Genomic DNA, 10,710 nt, shown 5'->3' with positions numbered 1-10,710 from the left:
GCATAACCATGCTGAAACAGAATCAGCTTAAGAAGAGGATTGAAAAAAAATGCTTGGCAAAACCATTAAAAATGAGTGAAGTCAGCTCTGTGGCTCAGAAAGGGCATAAACAGACTTGTGGCTTGCCTATTACACACTTTTCCAGTTTCCTGCCTTTTGAAGGCTTGATTGTATATCAAATGTAACTGCAGCTCTCCCTGTGAACTTCTTGCAAGTGTTTGCTTCTGTTACCTTAAATATATTGTAGCTGGCTTTGCATTTACTTTAAAATGTTCCTAGGAGAGCACATGGAATAGAATCATACAATCAATAAATTTGGAAAAGACCTCAAATGTCAAGTCCAACCTGTCACTCAAGACCTCATGACTACTAAACCATGGCACCAAGTGCCACGTCCAATCCCTTTTTGAACACCTCCAGGGATGGTGACTCCACCACCTCCCTGGGCAGCACATTCCAATGGCTAACAATTCTCTCTGGGAAGAACTTTCTCCTCACCTCCAGCCTAAACTTCCCCAGGTGCAGCTTGAGACTCTGTCCTCTTGTTCTGCCACTGGTTGCCTGGGAGAAGAGACCAACCCTCACCTGGCTACAACCTCCCTTCAGGTAGTTGTAGACTCCAATAAGGTCTCCCCTGAGCCTTCTCTTCTCCAGGCTAAACAATCCCAGCTCCCTCAGCCTCTCCTCACAGGGCTGTGCTCCAGACCTCTCCCCAGCCTCATTGACCTTCTCTGGACACATTCAAGAGTCTCAATGTCCTTCTTAAATTGAGGGGCCCAGAACTGGACACAGGACTCAAGATGTGGCCTAACCAGTCTAGGCTTGACAAGAGGGCAAAAAAGACTCTGCTGGAGGGTCACAGGGTCAACCACTGTCAGGGACATGAGAAACTCAACCACCCCAAGTGTCTGCACTTCTGAGAGCACACTGTCTTCAATTCCTGAAGGCAGCAGCCACAAGCAAGCAGCTGTGCCCAATTGTGGGAAAGGAGAATCAGCTTACAGCAGCCATTTCTTCCTCCTAAGTAGTTACTCCAGAAGGGTCAGATGCAATTTTCTCTTGATGCATCTCACACCATCCACTCACAGATGCTAGCAGACTAGAGATACCACTAGCTGACTCCATAATTACAACTCCTACACCCCAATGAAAACAAAACAAGTCATTGCATAAGGAAAAGCACTGCTGAAAGCCAACTATTCATCGGTTATAGCCCACATCCCAACTTCACTTCCCAGAGGCACCAAAGTATTTGCAGCTTCTTCAGCACTCTCTTCACTTGCAAATTCACTTTTCCCTGCCCAGAGAAGAAACATCTCATCATCTTTATCACCAGGAAGACCTCTGGAGATGACTTTTTCCACCCCACCTCCCCAGTCTAAGCAGGTTCACCTAGGGCAGCCTGCAGAGGAACACAACCATGCATGTGTCCAGAGGAGACTTCACAACCTCTCTGGGAGCCTATTGCCCTATTTCTCTGTCACCCTCAAAGTAAAGAGTTTTTTCCTGATGTTGAGGTGGAACTTCCTACATTCCTGTTTGTACCCATCACCCCTCATCCTGTCACAGGGCACCGCTGAGAAGAGACTGGCCCCATCTTCTTGACACCTACTCTTAAGCCATTTGTAAACATTAATAAGATCCCCTCTCAGTCTTCTCCAGCCTAAACAGCCCCAGACCTCTCAGCTTTGCCTCATAAAACAGATGTTCAAGTCCCTTAATTATCCTCATAGCCCTCCTTTGGACACTCTCTAGTATTGCCCTGTCCCTTCTGAATTGGGAAGCCCAGAACTGGACACAATACTCCCTATCTGGTCTCACTATGTGTGATGAAGAGGTTATTACATTTATTATTATGAAATATGAATTATGAAAATATTAATTTTATTAATTATAAAATTACTAATAATCAATGAATCATTAACTTGTATACATGTTCTAGTGCACCTTCGTGAAATACATTCCATAAGTGGCTTAGTGTTATGATTAGAACTTAATTGAACTATCCACAGACTATATTTACATAACAAAGGGTGCAGTTCCGCCGATTGGCCACTAGATGGCGACTCGGCGGGACGCGAGTGGCTTCTGGCTATATACAACAGTAATATAATCTTTTTATACGTCAGCGCTTACTCTGCTAAACGCAGATACTTTGAACTGAGTGTTAGCGTATGGAAAGCACATGGAAGAGACTCTGTAGCTGTTTGTAGCAAGGTGGAGGTCCGGCAGACTACTGTTGCTGGACTGGTTCCCAGTCGAGTTGGACGGCGACATTGGGTTACCATCTCCTCTCTCCGCAGCGGTGGAGAGGGAATAATGGAACCTGGGCTTAGCGCGGAAGCAGATTCCCTCCAGGATTTGGTTGGTTCCCTCCAGACCACAGGGATCGGTCCTGGTCGGGGTCGGCCCATGGGGTCGGCCCTCAGAGACCTCGTGCGAGACGATGGTTGCCAATAGGCAGGCTTGGATGTTTCCAATCAGACGACAGCAGACAAAGGCTATGGGGTCGGCCTGGCCATGGCGATTCTTGGGGCTGATGTAAATGGCCTCGGGGAGAGAATGCAGCAGCGTTAAGCAGCATCTTATCGCTTACTGGGCTTAAAGGAATAACGGGACGTTCGGAGTGGTCCCGGGTTTAGTGCAGTATAGGCACAAACAGTGCTTTGGTCTTCCCTGAGGTTTACAGGGCTCAGAGCAGCACACATGGCGGCTCCTCCCCGCTACAGCGGGGCTAGGCACATGTGGAATCAGTCTCGATCAAGTCCTTTCTCCCTGGCAACTGGGCAGATCTTACCCTTGGGGGCTCATCCAGTTCCTCCGGTGGCACGGTGGGCTCTCCTGGTCAGTACAACTGGCTGTGACGATGCTGGGCTTCTCAGGTTCAGCAAAGGTCCTTCCTCTGGAGATGATCCTCACGATTGCTTCTCACAATGCAGAGGCTTTCCGTATGTGTGCATGTATAAAAGAAGCTAACAACAATGAGCTCAATGGCAGAGGCTATGCCTCAAGAGTTGTTCTCTCAAGCAAGTACAGAGACAAAGTGAACAGGGGGTTGGGGGGTGGGCAACTTGTTTACCTACTGGGGTGATACTTACAGATTCCTCAAGGCTGGGTTTGACCAATGGGCACTCTCATAAACAACTGGCTTCAGCCTATAGAAAGCACGAAGCTAGAATTATGTCCACACTTAGTATTTGCACGAGCACTGCATGCACTGGGTGCATGCTGGCCTGGCTAATGCCTTGGCTTTTGTCTTCCTCCTGAAGGACAGCGAACTTGTCCACATGCTGGGGCCTTCACCACACTATGACAGAGTAGAGGGGGAGGAAAACCTTGCTCAACTTGCTGGACACTCTTCTTAATGCATCCCAGGATCCTATTGGCCTTCTTGTCCACAAGGGCACACTGCTGTCCCATGGACAACTTATTAGTTACCAGTACTACAAGGTCCTCCTCCATGTAGCTGCTTTCCCGCAGGTCAGCCCCTAACCTATACTGGTACATGGGGTTACTCCTCCCCAGGTGCAGGACTTTACACTTGCCCTTGAACTTCATGAGGTTCCCCTGTGTCCAACTCTCCTATCCATCCAGGTCTCACTGAATTGCAGCACAGCCTTCTGGTATCTCAGCGTACCCTCCCAGCTTTGTGTCATCAGCAAAGTTGCTGAAGGTACACTCTGTGCCTTCACCCAGCTCATTGATGAATATGCTGAACAAGACTGGACCCAGTACTGACCCCTGGGGAATACCACTAGTTACAGGTCTTCAACTGGGCACTGCACCACTGTTGAAGGACAGCTGCTTGCACTGTTTAGAAACAGATCACCTCCTTCTCAACAAGTATAATGGTGATAGTCTCCACCCAGCCATTACCACTGGCTCTGGAGGAGAATGCCTATGTCCTAGTTTTCAGCACCATTTGTCAGTGTTTCTACTCAATAGCCAAAAGATTTTGTTAGCCTCGTTTTATTTTACTCCTAGAGTTTCAAACTAGGCCACAACATACTCACTGTATGACTATTTGTTAGTTAAAACAGATTATTCCCTCTGATACTCAAATATTTAAAACCAGCTCAAACAGATTATGCCTTCCTGCAGGCAATGTGAACATTCCTCTTACATGAAGGACATAAGAAGGAGGAATGATCTTTTTGTGTTGTAATTATTACATGTGCCTGGTTTTAAGATTAAAAGCTCTGCTTCCCTGTCCACATGGACACCATGTGTGTGAGGAAATGCTTTAATTAAAATTCATTGATCTACACTCTAAGCCCTAATTTAAATAATAGAGGGGGGGAAAAAAAAGGAGGTATTGAATTTCCAAGGATGTTTTGCAATTGGAATAGAAGCAGCTGCCAAAAGACAAGAAAAAACTGGAGGGCAAACAGTCCCTAGGTTTGGGCAACAGCAGGTGAGCAGAACACTGGATCTGAGATTGATTACATGGGTTTGTCTAGTTTGAAAAGAGGGACTGAAGAATAACAAAGCACTCTGCAGTAAAATACACAGGTTAAAAGAAGAAAAAATACCAGACTCTGAACACATTTTACTGATAAACTGAAAACAGCAGAGTCCTTTCCTGTGAGAACATTTTCTCGTGTGGTTAGAGCTGGAGAAACACAAACACTCCATTTTGAGAGTTACAATTGGTTCAGGTAGAGCTATTAGTTCTTCTTTAGACCTTGCTTAATTTTAGCTAATTCTTGGAAGAAGATCCAGCTGCAGATATGTATGGTTGATGTAAAAGTCATGCTATAGAATAGAATAGACCAGGTTGGAAGAGACCTTTGAGATCACTGAGTCCAACCCATCATCCAACACCACCTAATCAACTGACCTATGGCACCAAGCACCCCATCCAGTCTCCTCCTAAACACCTCCAATGATGGCGACTTCACCACCTCCTTGGGCAGCACATTCCAATGGCAAATCATTCTCTCTGTAAATAATTTCTTCCTAACATCCAGTCTGAACCTCCCCTGGTGCAGCTTGAGACTATGTCCTCTTGTTCTGGTGCCAGCTGGGAGAAGAGACCAGCCCCTGCCTGTCCACAACCTCCCTTCAGGTAGTTGTAGAGAGCAATAAGGTCTCCCCTGAGCCTCCTCTTCTCCAGGCTAAGCAACCCCAGCGCCCTCAGTCTTTCCTCATAGGGCTGTGCTCCAAATCCCTCACCAGTTTCGTTGCTCTTCTCTGGACACAATCCAGCAAGTCAACATCATTCCTAAACTGAGGGGCCCAGAACTGGACACAGTACTCAAGCTGTGGCCTAACCAGTGAAGTGTACAGGGGCAGAAGGTGAGGTCTACACCAACTTCTCTTGTACTTCCACAACTGATTGGAAAATGCTCCGAGTGTAAGTGGGCCTTGGAAGTCAGGATTCCCACAACATGCTTCTGCCATTGTAAACATCTCACTGGATGACCTGGGCAAACTTCCTGGTAATCTGAGGCTGGTAGGTTCTCACTTCAAATGAAATTATAGAATCACAGAATTGTCAGGGTTAGAAGGGACCTCAAGGATCATCCAGTTCCAACCCCCTGCCATTGGCAGGGACACCTCACACTAGATCAGGTTGCTCACAGCCACATTCAGCCTGCCCTTAAAAACCTCCAGGGATGAGGCTTCCACCACCACCCTGGGCATCCTGTTCCAGTGTCTCACCACCCTCATGGTGAAAAACTTCTTCCTAACATCCAATCTGAATCTACCCATTTCCAGTGTTGTTCCACTCCCCCCAGACCTATCACTCCCCGACATCCTAGAAAGTCCCTCCCCAGCTTTCCTGTGGCCCCCTTCAGATACAGGAAGGCCTCCTCTACAGACTGAACAACCCCAACTCTCTCAGTCTACTTCTGTAGGAACACCTCCTGTCTTCCCAGGACACTAAGCAGTGGGGAATTGTCAGTGATTTCAGATATTATAGAACAGGAGCAGGAAGACTACAAAAGTGAGGAGGGCAGAAAGCCCTACAGGATAAAGACTGCTAGGATCAAGCACCAGGGAAACATTCACCAGACCATCACATGTACACTGTGCTAAACAGATAGAAGTAAGTATTCTTTATTGTCCAAAACCAAAGCTTGAAATTAAGATGATACTGTGTACAACTCCCCCTAGCAACCCCAACTTACTCGGTAAGAACATAAATGTGTGTATGAAATAAAGGGAGCTGAGGGAAACTCTCAAGTCTAATTCCCACAGCCTAGCCTAGGTATAAGTATTTTAACAGGTCCAGCTTAAAGTCAGAAGGCCTAATAACATTTTAAGTTCTTCCAATAATTGCGATATTATGAGAGCACCTGGAGGCAAGGAAAAAGCTCTGGTGAGAATTAGAGGCTTCCTTGGAAACTGTAGCCTTACTACTGGGCTACTGGGGGGGGGAACGAAACACAGCCCTAAAATTTCACAATTGAACAGCAAAATCATGGACAACTTGGTATTTTTTCCTAAGTCTCTTTAACTTCAGCCAAGTAGAGAGTTTGGGAGGAGCTCGACTCATGATACTGGAATGTATCATGTATTGGATTAGAGCCCTCTCACGCCTACCCCTTCTACATTTCAGCCTTGACAGCAGAACTGAGCTCAGATCTAGGCTTAGATTTTGAATTCAGAAATCCAGCCATAATCAAATTTAATCAGAGTCTGTTAATAGTTTCATAGTTTCATTCAGGGTTGGAAGGGACCACAAGGATCATCTAGTTCCAACCCCCCTGCCATGGGCAGGGACACCCCACACTAGATCAGGCTGCCCAGAGCCTCATCCAGCCTGGGCTTAAACACCTCCAGGGACAGGGCCCCAACCACCTCCCTGGATAACCCATTCCAGGGTTGTGAGAAATCTTCAGTGAACAACGAAGTCTGCTGTACAGGGAAGCAACCCACTGCATAAAAAACAAATCAGCTACAGGCAATGTAAAAGACCCAGTTGTTTTCATTTCAAATTAAATGTGATTGTTTCAAGACCAAACAGTTGCCAAAATAAATGAGAATTCCCATAATTGCATCAGAACACGAAAGGCAACCTCAGATATCCTTTTTCTGAGGTAATGATGTCATCTAATCAGTTTAACTTCACAGTATCAGTTGCCCAGCAATAGGACAGGGAGTGTATTGAGGCACTGCGTGCTCTGCGTCCTTGCACAGCTTTGAAACTTCAGCCCTGGTTCAGATGTCTGGAGCCCCCTCTCAGAACTAGGAGGCAGAACAGAGTCACAATGAGGGACATATTTCTTACCTAGGCATGGAGGCTTGTAAGGCCTCATGTTAAACAGATATGTTTCTTGTGAGGCATATTTCAGACCTGATCCCTTTTGTTTTCCAATGAGGTGCAGTCAGCTGCAACTGCAGTCAGACGTCTGTTTCTGCAACTGGGAGGAGATTCCTTTTCCCATTTAGCTAATGACACCAAAATTGCCTTCTTAATTAGCTTCAGGTTCTTTTCCAGAGGGTTTATTAGAAGTCAAAAGTGCAGCAAAGCCACAGAAGAAAAAGTATAAGGACAGCTGGGTTCTTGACCCCAGATCTTCACATGAACCAGCTCAGCCTTCCAACAAATTGCCTTCTTCAAAACAGTCTAACCAATGTCACAAGGCTGAACTTGCACTGGCTGCACACACAGGGTGACTTGTGCAACTCCTCTGCAACAGTCCACAGCTCTAATGAGCCCAGGACCACTCACACAAAAGGCAGTGGGGTGCACCTGGACGGCAGCACTCTAGGTATCATTAGTGCTTTCTACCATCTTCAGCACCATCCGTCTTTTGGTGCAGGCAAAGTGTGTGCCCTTCAAAAGCACCTTTTATTGCCACAGTCCTACATCCAAGATGTTTTCAAGTACTTGAAACTGAACTGAACTCTTAGAGGACTGGTTAAATCCTTTCCAACAAGAGCTTCCTTCAAGGGATTCAAGAACCTAAATCCAATTTTTTCCTTTTTCCCCCTGTAATACCCTTGCAACCACGCCACAATTCATGATTACTTCTGCCACAACTCCTTCCACCATTCCAGTCTGCAAATCCTTTCTAGCAGCAGAATAGCATCTCATCACTGAACCCAAAATTAGGTTTTTCCCTATCAATAACAACTCTGGGGATCATTAGCATGCTGCAGTAAAACCAGCTTGCAGCTCTGCAGTGTGTGCACATGCATTTAGCTGCGTGGGTGCAGCCAGGGGCCAGGAGAAGCGTCTGGTAAAACAAGTATAAACCCTCTTCAATTAGGCCATCTGCCTTAAGAGGCTGATCAAAGGCAGAAATGAAATGGCTAGGTCTCAAAGGCCTGTTTTGCTTATCAATACATCAGGAGGTAGAACTGCTTTGACCAAAACCATGTTTCAGTGATAGGATTATAGAACTGTCAGAGTCGGAAGGGACCTCGAAGATCATCTAGTACCAACCCCCCTACCATGGGCAGGGACACCTCACACCTGCAGCTGCAATACTGGGTCCAGATCCTAGGCTCAGCAGAACATATCTCCTCTGGGAGCTGTGCAACAGGCAAGCACCAGCTACCAGTTTGAAACATTCAGCACATTTCAAAGATAAACCTCCTCCTTCAGCACTTCCTCCAGGACTTCATGGTGATGTGCAAAGCTGAGCAAACCTGGCTGATTTTACATACCCTGGGTACCATTAACCTCTTCAAGAATCACTCATAGTAGTGCAGAGTTTGAAAGGATATTTCTTGCTGATAGTGGCTTTAAGTTCCTTTTGCCACTATCTAAAAATATTGTTTTACAGAGGCAATGGAAATGCCCTGGGCAGCACATTCCAATGGCCAATCTCTCTTTCTGGGAAGAACTTCTTCCTAATATCCAGTCTAAACCTCCCCTGGTGCAGCTTGAGACTGTGTCCTCTTGTTCTGGTGCTTGTTGCCTGGGAGAAGACAGCAGCCCCCACCTGGATACAACCTCCTTCATGAGATGAGCTGTACTGCGGGGCCCATGAGAGTGGTGAAACAGTGAACCCCGAGGTGAGACAGCACTTGTGCTGATGGGAGAACTGGGGACAGCACCATGCCTCTCTTCTCTATATTGGGCAGAAAGCTGGGTTTGGCAGCAGGTCCTCTCAGTGCCTTCTGCACACATACACACAAACATCACACCACATCCACTCCCATGCTCAGAGGGGAAATACGGAGTTCTTTACATCAGGAACAGTCAATCTCTTAGGGAAAAACAACGCCACATAGAGAGATTTGTCACTGCCTTTTCAAACACAGCCTAGGACTAGGGATGCCATGGGAAGAGGACAACACAGGGATGCCCCTTAGAGAGATCAGTCACTGTCACAGGATTGCAGGATGTCAGGGGTTGGAAAGGACCCAAAGAGATCAGAGTCCAACCCCCCTGCCAGAGCAGGACCATACAATCTAGCCCAGGTCATAGAGGAATGCATCCAGATAGGCCTTGAAATTCTACAGAGAAGGAGACCACAACCCCTCTGGACAGCCTGTTCCAGGGCTCTGTGACCCTCACAGTAAAGGAGTTCCCCCTTGTGTTGAGGTGGAACCTCCTGTGCTGCAGCTTACATCCATTGCTCCTTGTCCTATCCCAGGGAGCAAGTGAGCAGAGCTTGTCCCCTTCCTCCTGACCCCCAGCCCTCAGATACTTATAAACATTTATTAAATCCCCTCTAAGTCTTCCCTGTCTTTTCAGAGCCTGGGGTGAGGGATGCCACAGAAGAGGGGCTGAAGTGTGAACACCTAAGACAGAGCAAGAATCACCACAGGGCCAGTGAAAGCGGGAAATGACAGATTTCCCAAGCAAATCACAGGGATTTAGCATTCCAAGCGGTTTTTTCAGGCCTCAGTTTTAATTGTGCTTTCACTGGGTGCAAAGCAGTTTTAAAAGTCAGCTTCGAGGGAGAAATTGAATAGAATAAACCAGCTTGGAAGAGACTTTCAAGGTCATCGTGTCCAACCTATCATCCAACACTATCTAATCAACTAAACCATACAACCAAGCACCCTATCAAGTCTCCCGAACACCTCCAGTGATGGTGACTCCACCACCTCCCTGGGCAGCACATTCCAATGGCCAATCACTCTCTCTGTGTAGAACTTCCTCCTGACCTCCAGCCTGAACCTCCCCTGGTGCAGCTTGAGACTGTGTCCTCTTGTTCTGGTGCTGGTTGCCTGGGAGAAGAGACCAACCTCTGCCTGTCTACAACCTCCCTTCAGGTAGCTGTAGAGAGCAATAAGGTCACCCCTGAGTCTCCTCTTCTCCAGGCTAAGCAGCCCCAGCTCCCTCAGCCTCTCCTCACAGGGCTGTGCTCCAGACCCCTCCCCAGCTTTGTTGCCCTTCTCTGGACTCATTCCAGCAAGTCAACCTCCTTCCTAAACTGAGGAGCCCAGGACTGGATACAGGACTCGAGGTGTGGCCTAACCAGTGCAGTGTACAGGGGCAGAATGACCTCCCTGCTCCTGCTGGCCACACTGTTCCTGATGCAGGCCAGGATGCCACTGGCCCTCCTGGGCACACTGCAGGCTCATGTTCAGCCAACCATCGACCAGTACCCCCAGGTCCCTCTCTGCCTGACCGCTCTCCAGCCACTCTGACCCCAGCCTGTAGCACTGAAGAGGCAGAGTTATGTGATTCTTGGGACATGCCGGGCTAAAATGCTGACTGTTGTCTTGGGCAGTCCACAACTCATTACTTACGCAAGCTGGGAACTACTTCACTACTGCCAACACTCCTTTAACTCCTGA

This window comes from Melanerpes formicivorus, unplaced genomic scaffold (assembly GCF_026170545.1).
Source record: "Melanerpes formicivorus ecotype bairdi unplaced genomic scaffold, bMelFor1.0.p_v2 SCAF_8, whole genome shotgun sequence".
NCBI classification, from domain to species: domain Eukaryota; kingdom Metazoa; phylum Chordata; class Aves; order Piciformes; family Picidae; genus Melanerpes; species Melanerpes formicivorus.
Note: the sequence above shows the minus strand (reverse complement) of the source record.